Source organism: Camelus ferus, chromosome 19, assembly GCF_009834535.1.
Source record: "Camelus ferus isolate YT-003-E chromosome 19, BCGSAC_Cfer_1.0, whole genome shotgun sequence".
Classification (NCBI taxonomy): domain Eukaryota; kingdom Metazoa; phylum Chordata; class Mammalia; order Artiodactyla; family Camelidae; genus Camelus; species Camelus ferus.
The window spans coordinates 24,906,851-24,921,985 of record NC_045714.1 but is presented as its reverse complement, the minus strand read 5'-3'; the positions used below and the strand labels follow the sequence as shown (position 1 = coordinate 24,921,985).

The 15,135-nt window shown below is 40.9% G+C and overlaps 2 long non-coding RNA genes across 2 annotated transcripts; one reads left to right on the top strand and one right to left on the bottom strand.

The window, feature by feature from the left end:
* Positions 1-6,149: 6,149 nt before the first annotated feature.
* On the bottom strand, positions 6,150-10,340 carry LOC116657939. Its single transcript, XR_004313118.1, has 3 exons — positions 10,329-10,340; positions 7,845-7,850; positions 6,150-6,282 (listed from the first exon to the last, which is right to left on the bottom strand). It is a non-coding gene; the product is annotated as an uncharacterized LOC116657939 (long non-coding RNA).
* Positions 10,341-13,768: 3,428 nt separating this feature from the next.
* Positions 13,769-14,651, top strand: LOC116657932. The gene is made up of 2 exons (XR_004313111.1): positions 13,769-13,861; positions 14,166-14,651. It is a non-coding gene; the product is annotated as an uncharacterized LOC116657932 (long non-coding RNA).
* The last annotated feature ends 484 nt before the right edge of the window (positions 14,652-15,135 follow it).

Below are 15,135 nucleotides of genomic sequence, written 5' to 3'. Positions count from 1 at the left end.
TAGGAGAAGGGAAACAAATGCTTTGTTTTGTTTTCTGGAGGCCTGAGTTGCTGATGAGAAAAGAGTTGATGGTGGGCTGAGGAACACAGTGACACTCAATCTTCCCAGCTGAAATCGATGAACAATTAAACCAATTAGGTGTATCGGTATTTGACCAATAGAATTCAGCAAGCCCAAACTGGCTAGTTATGCCCAATGGAAACTACTGAATACACCTGCAGAGTTAGGTGTTTACCAAGTAGGAGCAGCTTAGAGCAATCAGAAAAATCAGTCCTATGATGAGATATAAAAGTATATAATAACTTTTATTTCTGAAACTTTTCTACGTTAAGTTGTGTAGAGCTAAAATTAAGTTTCAATCACCAGGAGTTAAGAGTGTGAGTGGTTCTGTGAGATTGTTATTCAGGGAGGTGTCTAGACCCTGCTAGATTGGCTGAAGATGGCAGGAAAAGACCCAGAGCCAGGATTTGTCATTCCAGGATGTTCTCCATAATGGTTCCATGTGGGAGCCCATGATTGGTTTAACAACTTTTAAGAGACTCCAGCCGCCTGTCAACTTTAAGAAGAAAATCTGTGCTTAGTAACTGCTTTGCAAGCAGGGGCCTGTGCATCCTCACTACTGTCTCCTTCTCGTAAAAAGGAGAGACATTTCTTTGCTTGCATAGTTGAGGTTTTAGATAGCACTCTGCTGGTTGCAAAGCAAGGACCCAGGACCTCAGCTATAAACGTTGGGCTTGTGTGCTGTTAGATAGTCTGTTATCCCCAAAACAAGGACCTGGCTGGTCTGGTGATCTGCATTTTAATTCACATATCTAAAGAATATATCTTGTTCCCCTCACCCCATGAATTCCCTGAAGATAAAGTAAGCCTTTGTACTCATTTTGGATTCTACAATCTCTATCTCATTCTGCCTTTCCCCAAGTTCCTGCTTACTATCAAACAACTTTTAATGACTTTTTCCTTTGATTATACACAATAAATATGACAGCATTTGAGAGGCTCATGGAGTTGGCACCCTACTCCCTCTCGCTCTGTTAACTTTTTCCACAGAGTCTTGAGTAATTTATTCCGTGTCAGTAAGACTTCTGCCAGCTAGAACCCACAGCTCCAGGTGAGAAGGTTGCAGGCTTTAAATCTGCTACCCGAGGGAGAGAGAGAAGAGAATTGAGATCTGCTCCTCCGTGGTCCCTTTCTGCCCTAGAGCCACCCCAGTTTACCTGCAGCATTCTGGCCTCTGCTCACAGGGCCTCTGTCCCAGGAATTACTGCAGCCTTTTCTTCCCTTGTCAACATTTCCTGTCCCTTCCAGAAGTTGGTCTCTTCTCTGCATTTCAACCCTGGCAGATGTGATGGTAGTCAGCGTGCTGGTGGGCAGTCACCTGGGGACCCCAAGGAGCCATGCTGATTCTCCTGAGTCTCTCATTCGTGGTTACAGAACTGTCGAGCACCGGAGGAAGCCCATTCACGTGAGGCCAGCACTCACGTGAATCATCACTTTCATTTTATTTTTGAATTTTCAGTGGAGAAATTATTTGTAGCAAAGTGTTCCAGATTTTCGGCCACCTGCTTTCCCCACCACATTCTCATTGTTGGCTCTGGTGCTTGTTTTAAGAACCAGGTTTCTTCTCTGGTCTTTTGTAGCAGCTGGGCTTGCCAAATCCTTTATCTGCATTTGAAGCAGAATTCTTCGTGATGTCAAACTGATTTCCCTTGTCATTTCTGAATATTTCGTGTACACTCAGCAACTGTTTCAAGTGAAATACTCTTGTCCAATTTCGGTTAACTCACATTTGCTGATCTGCTGCTTTCATGCTGAGGGCAGTTTCTTCTTCCTGTAATAAAAGTAAGCAATTTGCATTTACTATTGGAAGGTACAGGCCTAAGGTGCTTTTGTTCTTAACAGTTTTAATACAACTCACCGATTAAAATGTACTGCAGTTTTTAATCTATGCCGAGAATTGTGCATCCCAGACAATCTTAGAACATTTTCATCCCCCGAATATGAAGCCCCGTACCCATAAGCAGTAATTCCCATCTTCCCCATCATCCCCCAGCCCCAGGCAGCCACTCTTCTCTCTGTGGATTTGCCTGTGCTGGAGATTTCATGTAAATCGAGTCACTTCATGTAAATGGAACCGTCTATTTTGACTGAATTCTTTCACACTGATTAACGTTTTCAATGTTTGTCCACGTTTGTCCACGTTGCGGCCTGTGTCAGTACTCCTTGCTTTGCTAGTGCTGAATAATATTACACTGTATGGCTGGGTCCCTCTGTTTACCCATTCATCACGTGATAGATATTTGGGTTGTTTCTGTATTTGGCTGTGATTAATAATCGTGTCATAAAAATTCCTGTAGGAGTTTTTATGGGGACATTTGCTTTCAGTTCTCTTACGTGTGTCCCCAGGAAGCAGAATTGCTGGGTCATTCAGAAACCAAATGTTCAACTCTCTTAGGACCTGCCAGGCTGTTTTCCAAAGTTGCCACACTATGTTACATTCTAACCAGCAATGGCTGTGTGCTCCGCTTCCTCTTTGTCATTATTTATTGTTAAACTTTTTTATTATAACCTATTGCAGTGAGTTTGAAGCAGTTTCTCCCAGTGGTTTTGACTTGGTTTCCTTTACAGCTAATGATATTGAACATCTTTTATTGTGCTTATTGGCCATTTCTACATTTTCCTTTAAAAATATCTTTTCAGAACACTTATTCATTTTTTAATTGAGTTGCCTTTTTATTGTTGAGTTGTTGGAGATTTTTTTATCTTGGGAATACAAATTCCTTATCAGATAAATGATTTAATAAAATTTTCTCCTGTGTGTTGTTTTTCCACTTTCTGGATGGTGTCCTTTGAAGCAAAGTTTTAAATTTTGATGAACTCCAGTTTACCTCTGTTTTGTTTGTTCCTTGTTCTTTTGGGGTCAATATTTAAGATATGAGGTATTTTATTTAAATTTTATATATAAAATATTGAATTCTTAGGACCGTTCTAGGGATGGGTGCTGTTGTTGTCCCGAGTCTATCGATGAGGAGACTGAGATGCATAAAATTTCCCTGAATATCAGTGTTCCAGCTACCCAGTTGTGCTGTGGGATTTCAGACCCTATTGTTTGTCCCCAGCATCTGTGCTCTTCACCACCATGCTCTACTCCTTCCTGGAATCGTTAATGAAAGAATTTCCTTCTTTGATTTCTCGTTAGTTTTTTTCTCATTGGGGAACTCATCTTCTCATTTTCCTTGCAGAGCTCAGTGTAGGTTTATTTTATGTCTCATGTTGGCAGAAGCATTGCTATCATTTAACATTTTTACTAATCACTCTGCAGTGATGGCTGTTGCTAATTGACCCAATCAAATCATGCTTAAGTCTTTCCTGCTCATGACACTAAAAACAGAGTCATGACTTACAGACTGCTCAAAGAAGAATGTACTTGATTGATTTTATTTTGCTAACCAATCAAATAAAAACCCCAGTGTTGACACAGATTATAAGCCCTCCAGTATAGGGTCATTGCCTTCCTTGTGTTTCATTTGTTTGGTAACAGTGTTTGGATAGTGCCTTGCTGTCCAGCAGTGTTTTTAGGATACGGTGCTCGTGAATCATTGTAAGGACAGAATTTTGATAACAGACTGTGTTGTTCATTTCACAAGGTAAAAGATAATATAAAAATACTGCTGAGATCTATTTTAAAATTAAGCTTGGAAATTTGAGAAGAGTTCGAGAAACCATACAAAGACATTTTTCACTAATTACAGATCTATCTTCGACACATTATGGTTACATAGCAGAGTAACTTATCAACTAGATTTGACAAGAGGGGTGTATTATTGATTATTTGTTTTAGTCGAAATATTCTACCTGGGATAAAGTAATCAGTGCCCATAAATGAAAAAATGTAACTTTGTATTTCTAAGCAACATGGGAGAAGACTTCATACATTTATATATAATATATATGGGTGTGTGTTTTAAACTGTCTTTCAGTGTTTTTATAGTTTTTCAGCAATGTTCTACCTTTAGAATTCTTCTAAGAAAATCACCCCCGTATCTAGTGCAGTTTGTACTGTGTATCCTGTCTTATGCATGGAAACCCACTGTCCCATCTGTGAGGAATTTCCTCTCCTACTGAGTTAGTAGCAGAGCTACAGAGACTGGGATTTCTAGGCCTTTGCTCTCCATGTGTTTGAAGTTGTGTGTCAATCACGATTTTCCCTTTCTTGGGTTTTCATTGTTCAATTAGTATATTTGAAAATAACTCTTAATATGTTGCAGCAGGCTCCCTAGGAACTTGATGTGTTTGTGCTTTCCAGTTTTCAATTTATGAAAAGTGCAAATGCACTCTTGTTTTTAAGTAGTCCTTTTTCACTAGATATTTATTTACCTCCTTATAGTTAATTTTTTTCCCAATGAATGAATCGGTGTGCATGTTTTAAAAGATAAATTACTTTTTATTTTTCTTATTGTAGCAGTTATATTCATTGTAGAGAATTTACAAAATAAGAATAAACACAGTAAATAAGTTAAAAATGGCCTGTAATCTCCTGACCTGGAGATACATTTGTAAGTTTTGAAATTGAGAATTACAAGTCCTCTCTCGTTGTTCTACATTTTCAAGATCTCTTTGGTTACTGAGACCCTCGAATTCCCATATGATTTGAAGCAGCAGCTAGTCAGCTTCTGCAGAGGATCCTGCAGGAATTGTGATCGAGACCACGTTGAATACACGGATCATTCTTGGGAGCACTGCCATTCCAACAGCGCTGTCTTCTGATCCAGGAATGTGCATAGTGTGTCTCTCCAGGTATTTAGGTCTACTTTAACTTTTTTCAACAATGCTTTGAGTTTACAGAGTATTATTTTACTTTTTTTCCTTTATACTGAGGACAAGTGTGTAAGGCACTGGGATCAGAAGTGTATTTGAGTCCCTCCCCTTTCTACCAGCATGGTCTCTGCGCTCTTGCTTCACCCTCTGTAAAATCTTGCACAAAATAGGACCTCAGTAACTCTCTCGAATGAATGATTATATGATTGTTGGATGATATTTGAGAGTCCTTGTGATGATTTTTTTTTCCGAGCCTTTCCCCAGTTCTTAACTTTGCCCTTTCCTTTTCTTAAACTCCAGCCTTTGTTTCAGCCTGCCTGTGGCATTGATTTTCCCTGTCTGTAGACTCTTCCATTCACTGGTTCACGATAATGTTACATGTGGGCTGTGGAAACTTGCTAGATGTCAAGAAAGAGCAAATCCATTGCATACTAGTATTTTTAGGGTGTGGTATTATTTTATCGTTTGAAATAAAATCAGGCTGACCCCTTGAGCTTTCCCGTGAGCTCTTTTCGCCTTCCTATAGGTGATACTGCTCTGGTTGCTGCATGTGCCCTTACCCAGCCTTGGCTTTGGAGCTGAGTAAGTCACGATCACCGGAGCACTGTCTTTAAAAGATAAAGAGAACATTTGCTCCTTCTCCCTGGTTGGGGATTTGGATGAGATGAGATACCAGATAAAAATGGAGCCCCACCTCATTCTGACCCCCGCTGTTTCCGTTCCTTTCTCCAGGGGAAAAGAGTACAATTCAACAGTATAAAGATTGATTGTCAGCTAATGAGATAGACAAGACAACTGATTATTTATTAAATATACTTTCATGCCAGAAACAAATGTATTATACACACAAAAAGCACACAAAGCAAGGTAATACCGTGGTTACAAACGTGGGTCCGAGTTCGATTCCTACTCTGAAGTGACCAGTCCTTTGAGATGGGGAACTGGTAGGTCGGCTTAGCCTCTCCTGGGCTTGTTTTCTGTCCTGCAGAGATGGGGCTCGCTAGGCGTCCCTCCCCCATAGAGGTGCTGTGGGGTGTAAATGATGCGCATGGGAAGCCTGAGCACAGTTGTTTGTTAATCGTAAATGCAGGATAGCATAGCTTTTGCGGTGACGGCTTTATGACTGCCCGGTGTAGACTCTCAGTGCTCCAAAGGGATGCATTGTGGTTTGGAGGTGGGATTTTCACCTCTGTAACACCCAAGGACTGTGTTATTGGGCCTTGCTGATTTGAATCTATTCTTTAGAAAGTACATATTGTAGATTTTTTTCAAGCATGCATGATGTTTTCTTTTAATATTTATAGTTCTACCCTCTCATCACTTGTGTGATTTTTCATGGAATGTAGGAAATAATCCTAAGCCACCTGCCTCTTCACACTTCTCCGTGGTGGTTTTCCTCTCTGACTGGAAGAGGGTTTTGCATACGAAGTTTACTTTGTTCCCCTTTTCTTGAAGTCTCTCTGTCTGTCTGCCCATCTCTCACCTGTCCATCTGTCCATTTATCTACCCACTCATTCTTCTGACTTGTTCCAACAATCATTTCAGGCAGCTTACAGAATAACAGATACCAAATGAGGAGGTGAGAAAATGGAGCCAAGTTCAGACAGTGAGGCTAGGAGGTGAGCCTGTGTGAGGGTTGCAGGGTGAGACCACACCACTGCCCTGTGACTTATATGATCGACAGCAAGAGTGTGCCTGAGGCTCCCAGCAGACAGAGGGAAGCAGGGTTTGTGGGAGATGCTCACTGGCTGTGAAATAAATAAGTGGCTTAGGAGAAGCCCAGCATTTCCAGCTACTAAGGCTTAGGAGAATATTTTGAGTGTCTTCCAAAATCACAGTATTTCATCGTTTTGTTCGTCACAGTTCTCCGTGTTACATTCTATACCTGGAAATTTCTCCCAAACTCCTTCCCACATGAGTCCCATGGCTCGGGAATGGGGTGTTTCTACTCATTGACGGGGTTGCCCAGAAACAGAAAATGAGAGCCTCAAAGGGGACTCGTACTTTTCAGTCATGTTTTGTCAGTGCTGTTGACTTCAGAAAATGCTTTCACTGTTTCTCTCCATCTGAGGTGGCAGCGTGCTCTCTTACCAGCATCAGGAACTCAGGGCCACGGGATGGTGGGGGTGACTGCACTGCCTTCAAGACAGCTGAACTGGTCACTGCAGGCGTGGTGCTTTCACGTAGTGCATTTCATGTTCTTTAATAGAAGGTTTCAACAGGAAGTTAAATAACTGACTTAACATTTAATAAATATGATGCTTTGTTGAAAAGACAGTTATAGGCACATTATAAGCTGTGAAGGCTTTAAAAACGGTTTCATTACTGAAGTTTCAGTAGGGAAGTTGCACAGTCTATCTTATTTGTGCCTCTCTTTTAAAGTGAAAAGGAAACAAGAGAGAAAAGGCAAAGGAAGCTTTCTGTTCTTCCTGTCTGTTTGCAGGCGCCCTCACCTCCAGTGGCATCCACCCAGACACCAGCACTGACACTGGCCATGCTCAGAACTGACTCAGCCCTGAAGACACAACTGACAAATAGAAGGGGGCAACGCCCTGTTACAGCAGGTGAGCTCACTTTGTGGGTCCTTATGCAACTGTGCGGTGTTATTCAGGACCGCCCGTTCTACATTGTGTGGCGCTGCTGCGGTGCCTCCTAGTTACTTGTTTCTGTAAATACTCGCTTATTATTCTCCAATGTGCTGTACTACACATCTAAAAATGCTTTTTTTCAGATGAAAAATAACGTGTATTTAATAAAATAAGTCTGAATAAAGAGGCAAAAGAGGCTATCTTGGTCCTACTACTCAGAGATAATAATTAAGACTTTAACATAGTTTCTGTTATTTTCGTCAGTGTGTATCACCTCTGTCATAAAAACCAGCGGGCACTCTGTGCCTGTTTACTGTGTAGAGACCTCCATTTTCCATTCGGCTTATTACATGTTTTTCTACAATATTCTATCTCCCCTGGCATGATTTTTAATGACCAGTATAGCATTCTGTCTTGTGGAGGCATCGTCCATTTTACTTCGGACTTAAATAGACTTTTAAATTCCAAGTATATTTAACTGAAATACTGAAAAGAGAACAGCGGTGGTACAGGAAGGCCCTACCTCCCTTCCACTTATTTGCTGAGAGTAAAAGCTGGTGACAATGTGGTGTATATATTTCATGACCTTTTTGCCTATGACATATATATATATATACACACACACACAGAAACACACACACGTATATGAGAAATCTGTATATGTGTGTGTATATATGCTTTATTGAAAAATGAGACCATACTGTATGTTTTTCTGCTGCTCGCTTTATTTACTCAGGGGTGTATCATAGACTTCCTCCCACTACAGACTTACCCGGACCTTTCAGGTAGAGTGGAGGGGTCTCCTGATGTGCAGGTGTGGTCTCTTGTGCAAGGACACCATTGGTGGGAGAGTGTTGTGGACAAGGCCCTGGACCACGCTGAAACCCAGGCTCCCTCATGGCCCAAAGCTCACCGTGATTTACCGCATCATTTTCTTGATGGTGGACACTTAGGTTTTCTCCATTTTCCACTGTCAGAAAAGATATTTGACTGGCATCCTTCTTGTACAGACATTCCTGTGATCTTGTATGAGTATTCCTTTAGTTAAGGCTTCTGGAAATTTAGTCCCTGGATGTGACATTTACATTCATGACAGGTTCCTTTCAAGTGACTCTAGGAATTCCTTCTCCAGTGGGGAATGAAAAGGTGTAGAATTACTTATGTAACCAATTCTCTATCACTGGATATGATTTCACTTCTGCTTTACTTCCCACCCTTGTTAACAGTGCTGTGTAAATTCCTTGATGACTACATCTTTTTGAGCTGATTTCTTTTTTTCTAAACGAAACGATTCCTAGAAGTGGAGTTGAGTCATTGTGTACTCACGTTATTTAGAGTTTACATATTCATTGACTTGTCGTCCTCCAAAAAGTTCGCTCACAGTTTGTTCTCCCACAGATGGACACTAGGTAGAATACCTTTTACAAATAGTTGCCAATATGATGAGCAAAACTGCTTTTTCAATGTTTAAGTTTGCATTTGATGACCAGTGAGGTACTGAGAATTTTTCACTCATTAGCCATTTTACTTCTTAAAAATGAATGATCCCTTTTGTTCTTTGCACACAGTTAAGTGAGGGATCTTCTTGCTGCTTTGTGACAGCTTTTGTATGTTATGAACATTAACTTCTTGTCTTCATCAACAAGTGTCACAGAGCTTTTTCTTGTCATTTCTTGCCTTTCATTTTGTTCAGTTGGTATTTTATATTCGTTGTGGCCCAAAATATTCTTAAGGTAGTAAATGACTTCCTTATGGGTTTTATCTTTGGCATTATTCTTAGAAATATTTTCTTATAATGGAATAAATCTCTTCTGTAGGTTTTTTAATCTCTAAGATGGAGATGATAATAGTATTTGTTATAGTGAGGGTAAGTTGAGTTAATATGAGCAAAGTGTCATATTTACACTTATTCTTAGTTTTAAATATTTACATCACTATCTGTAATTTTTCTTGTGGTCATTATGACAGGAATAGAATTTATTTTTCCGGGTGATTCTCTGATTTTCCCAGGACAATTATTGAATTCATATTTTTCTCTTTGATTTGAAATCCCACATGTACACAATACTTATGTACACTAGAGTTTCTTTTTGAGATCATGGTTCCTTTCTATCAATCTTCCTTTCTTATTCCAGCACCATATCTTACATATTGTAAAAATTTATTTAATATTTGACAGCGTGATTTGTTTTTAATCCTTTTCTTGCATCCCAAATTTTCTTGGCCATTATTATCACTTTATTGTTCCGGAAGGATTCAAAAATATTTTGCTCAAGTTAAAATAAAATCAGATAAGAGTTTTCGTGGCATTTTTTAGGAAGTTTTGAATTAGATTTAGAAAAACATATATCTTTACAAAACTGCTTTCCTCCATGCAATATGTTGATGTCTCTACATTTACACCTCTTATTTTACCCTTCAGTACAGTCCTGTAGTTTTCTTCACTTAGAACATGGGCATAATTTTTGAGTTTATTCCAGATTATTGTTTATGATTTGTTAATTTTCTAAGTGATAATTGTTTGCTATTGTATTTTCTGACTGCTTAAAACTGACACCTAGAAAGGCATAAATTCAGTTTGTAAATACTCACTTTGTAAATTGTCATTCAAAATTGGAAGTATTAAGTACTTATTCCAGAATCCTTTCTATTCTGTTTTTAAAAATTTGTCTCCAAGATTATCAAAAAGGTCATAGCTAAGTAGTATAGGCGGGGAGACAGATGGAGAGAGGTAGTGTGGCTCATGTACAAACTGTGAGCCATTTCATGGCTGCCTTTAGGCTGGAGAAGCCCCAGAAAAACCCAGGTTAGAGCAGGGGTGGCTTTGTATGCACTTGAAAGCCAGCTTTCCTGCCTGTATGGTGAAGCCTGGTGGGCGTGGCAGGTAGATGATCAAGGTCCGATGAAGGTCATTGGCTGCACAGAGCGCTGTGTCTGTGAGAACTGGAGACCACTGTCATGGGAAATGCTTGGTGTCAGGAACACTGCAGGGATGCTGGGGAGCCTGTGTGTTAAGGATTTTCCAGTCCTGGGAGTGGGAAGATCAGACTCTGCATTCAGATCTGAGTTTGAATTCATCCTCTCTTTTTTACTGGTCCTCAGGCTTTTGTCAAGTTATATATCCTCTTTGAACTCCTGTTTTCTTGTCTCTCAAAACAGAATTACAGCCTGCTGCTAGAGTGTTTGTTCAGGGTAAATGATTTGTGTCTTTAAGATGCCACGTACAGTAACAAGCTCAGTGAGAATTAGGCTGTCGCTTCTTCTGCAACTCAGTGCTCGACAAGACATCGGGGGAAAGCCAGTCCCTAATTTGTATGTGATGCAAGTAGGAAAACAATTAATGTCATGCCTTTCCCTTGCATTATTCTTAGTTCTTTCTTCATTTACCTCTTTCCTCCTTTCCTTTCCCTTCCCTTCTTCCACCAAGGAGCCTGAGACTCTCTCAGAACAGTAGATTTAAATTACTTTAAAGGTTGGATCGTCCCCTTGAAATGACAGTGACATAATAAAATATGTTCACATCCCAGACTTGACTGTACTTGATTTACACACACACACACACACACACACACACACACACACATATCAGGCTACCTGTCACTTTCTGAGAGAGAAGGACCACTTTTTCTGAGTTTTCATTCACTGAGCATGAGAGCAAAGTCTGTTAAGCAGACTTTCTCCTGGCTTCATGCATGGTTTTTTAGTGGATTTCTCTGTGGTCATAGAATCATTCTCCTATTAGAAGAGAGGAAGTGGAGATATAGAGATTCTGCTGAGATATCGATGTCATCATATTTGAGTTGGAAATGACTTAAGACAGCATAGAGTCATAAATTTTGATGGGTGAGAATCCATGATGTTGTAACTTGGACAAGAACCTGGGTCTTCTGTCAACGTGCCCACGTGGATGAAGAGGAAAATGTGTGCGGGATAGCAGGGAAACTTTTGCTTGAGTTCCAGAGTCTTGCTAGTTTTCATTGCTCAGCTGCCTTTAGTTTATGTCCATGTGGCCTCTCATGGGAAGGTCACTCTGTCCTGATAGATTGAGTTTCTTATCAGCAAAAAGCTCTGGACCCACTCACATTTCCCAGAGTTTATCTGCTTTCCTGCTGACACTTTATGTAAATGAGACCTAAGAAAACTACTGGATATAAACTCCTTATGTTTATCATTTGACCTCGAGTTCCATAGGAATGGGGTGCTGTCTCAGGCTGTCTAAGGCTAGATCTGAACAAAGATAGGGTGATAGGCTCTGCTGCTGGACCATCACAGTTGAATGGGATTTCCACCTTATTTTTTAGAGTCAGGCAGACGAGTTCAAATCTTGCCTTTACAAGTTAGTAGCTTTGTGACCTTGAGGAAGTAAGTTTACTTTTTTGTGTCCAATTTTCTTTATCTGTAAATAAGTTCAGTATTTATTTTAGGGTTTTTGTTTTAGAATTGAATGAGCTAATTCCCTCATTTATACCTAAAATACTGATCACGTGGTTCTATGCTGGTGCCTTGGTAGTTGATTACTAAGGGAATTGGCAATGAGAATGGGTGTGGGGGACCCCTGGGTCATAGAGCTTATATTCCAAGTTATGCTTATAAAAGACTGGATGTACAGTGCATTTTTAGTAAATGTCCATTCTTTTCCTAATCCCCATTGATTGTATATATATATTTATACTAATATATGAACTTTTTTGTTGCAATTTAAATCACTTTGTAGTATTTAAAATATGTAGGTATAACAAAAATTCTTGAAATAAAATGATTTGATTTTTATTTTCCTTTCAATAAGCAAAACAAAAGAAAATAGAAAGAAAGAAAGTTTTGAAGGACTAGAAATAATTTAATTTCCATGGAATAAAGTCTCTATATTAAGTTTTTTGGTTTTGTTGTTAAACGGCATGTAAAATTAAATAGATTGTGACTTCAGTGTTGATAGCTAGGTGAGTTTCTTGTTATTGTTGTCTTTGATGAATTATTTGCACTAGATCATAAATGATGTGCATGCTATATATTGGAAATGAGGAAACAGTGGAGACATACGACCTCCAATGTATATTGTTACTGAGTCCAAAGTCATTCTGCTTGCCACAGTGACAGGCCAATAGTTTGGGAGATGATGTGTTGGGGTAAGGAATAAGTGACTTTATTTGAAAAGCTGGCAGACCCAGAAAATATCAGAATGATGTCCGGGAGAACATTCTTCCCCAAGTCAGAATTCAGGCTCCTTTTATACTGAAAAGGGGAGGGGGTGTGGGTAGGTTGTTGCAAACATTTTGCTGTATGAATTGTTTGTCCTTGGAATCCTTTATTCTTGCAGCTGTCCATATGGGTCAAATCATGGTGCCCCTGTAAAACCTCCAACAAAACAAAGGTTATTCTCTATTTTGCAACTTGAAACTCTCTACATAATTGCAGAAGAACTAACATCCTTAAAGATCAGAGCCCAGAGAATAGGCTCTCCTGTATATTTCAGGCTAAAGGCAACTTTCTTTCACAAAAGGTGCAGAGCTAGCAAGTCTGAGCCTAGAAAACAGGGCACAGGCTTAAAGCCAAAGGAACAGATGTAACAGTGAGTCAGATCTCTTCTTTCGTATTAAAATCTCTTTTTCCATCTCATAAATAATTTTAGTAGGAAACATAAGCAATATTGTATTTTTGCTTCTTAATAACCGATAAGTGGGCAGACTATATTTTTGCGAGCAGGGATGCTGTGCGGGCCTTGGGGTCTCAGCAAACTCCTGTTGAGGGTGGTTGACCCTGCAACATGTCTAATGCCCCCAGGAGTGTTGGTGAGGGTCACCCCAGCCTGGGGCTCTATTTAGGAACCAGCCTATGGTCATTTACCTCTGGAGACCTCTTTTTGGGCTGCAGGAAATTTTTTCAAATACTGTGATTGAAAAAATCACTCCAGCTGGGGATAATTAGGGAATAAAGGAAGAGGAAAAGGGCTTGGAGTAGAGAAGAAGAGAAATGCAGAAGATCAGGGAGCCTAGGGGCTTGGCAGCGGGGCCTAGGGGGAGAGGGGAGCAGAGGTGGGGAGGGACCCGGCTCCGGAAACAGCTCCTGCACCTGTCCCCGCGCCCAAGCCACACAGCTTTTAATTGGCCTGGGCCACTCTCCTGGCTGGTTGTCACCCTGGGCAGAACCTTGAGAAATGAATTTGAGGGGTGGGCAGAACTCACCTAGGGGTCACAGAGGACTTTGGTCAAGTCCACAGTGCCTTTTCTGTTCATGTGTCTTCACTTGCCGTTTATCTCAGGATCTGAGGAGCAGGAGCAAGGAACTCAGGGAGAGATCCAGGAAGACTTCCGACTGTGTTAAGAGAGGACAGACACAGTGACACGGGGAGCGAGGACTATCGCAGCAAGGTAAAATGACTTCACAACTATTGCACAGAGCTGCAGGTGTGAGAGAGCCTAAGCCTGTCTCAGAGTGCAGGGGACAAACGGAAAGGAATGGTAACATTTCCACTGACAATTGAAATTTTGTTAAATAGCCTGCTACTGTTGGTTGTATCACTTGAATGAATGCAGGTGTATTTCTGTGGGCATTTATAGGTCCACTCAACCTCACCAGCCCCTCTTGCCCCCAATCAGGGGTGGGTTTTCTCAAGCACAGTGCCCCTCCTGCTTGGGTGGGCCATGCTGCGGGTCTTCGCCAGGGGCCGGATAGCTACAGGACACTGAGTCCCCGAGGCACGGCCTGGGAGACATGACAGGAACATCTCTGCTCTTGACTGGGGGCCTCCTTTTCCCCCTGCAGTGTAAGAATGCCGGTGACTCAGAAGCAGGCATCCAAGCCGTCCTTCCGTGTCATCACCATCTAGAAGCGGAGCCTGAATCTTCTGAATTTCTCCAGAATGTGGTTTACAATCAATTTCGACAAGTGAGTGTGTGTTCTCTTACAAGTGGAGGAATTACTGCCATTTTCCTGGAACTCACTCACCACTAGTCCATCTGATGTTTCTGTGCTAGTATTCAGTATGGCATGCTAAAATTTCTGGAGTCAGATCTTGAAACCCTGATGAACAGGATTATTTTATTTCTTTATATGATAGTCTTTTACTTTCAAAATTCAGAATTTTTGGTTCTTTCAGGATTTTAGGGGGGTTTGGAGAAACAACTTTGCTCTTACCTTCCTTGCGACCTGTAGCTTTATGCCTCTAACCCGTCTTCTGTCACTTTTTAGGCGGTTCCATTTGTGACCCTGTCCAGGTTGTTCATATTATAAAACATAAAGCCTGTGAAAGTACAATTCCTCTTATTCCGAAGGTATACCACAGACACTACTTAAATCTGGGAGTGGTTTTAAGAAGGCAGAACTATTAGAACATGTACTTGCAGGTTGCTAGTGCAAAATCCCCAAATCAAAAGTCTAGCTAAATATCTAAAATCTTTCTAATCTAACTTGGATTTGTATGGATAAGTGAAGCAATTTGCTAAGAACTCAAGACCAGGTTTAGAATACAGGCTGGTGTAGCTCAGCAGGTCCTCCCGAGCTGGCGCTGTGCCAGAGGGTGGGGATGAGAGGAAAGGGCAGGGCCGGGGGAGAGGGCGGGGCCGAGGGGAAATGGCGAGTCCTGCCCTCCCTGAGCTGATAGTTTCATGGCAAAGGCCTTCACCAGGTGGAGAACTTGGAGTTTCTTCTAAGAACAGTGGGTTTGAAAGAGTCTTAAAAGCATGGGAGTGACACAATCCCTTTTGTCTCAAGTAGGGAAGAGCGGCTGGGGGAG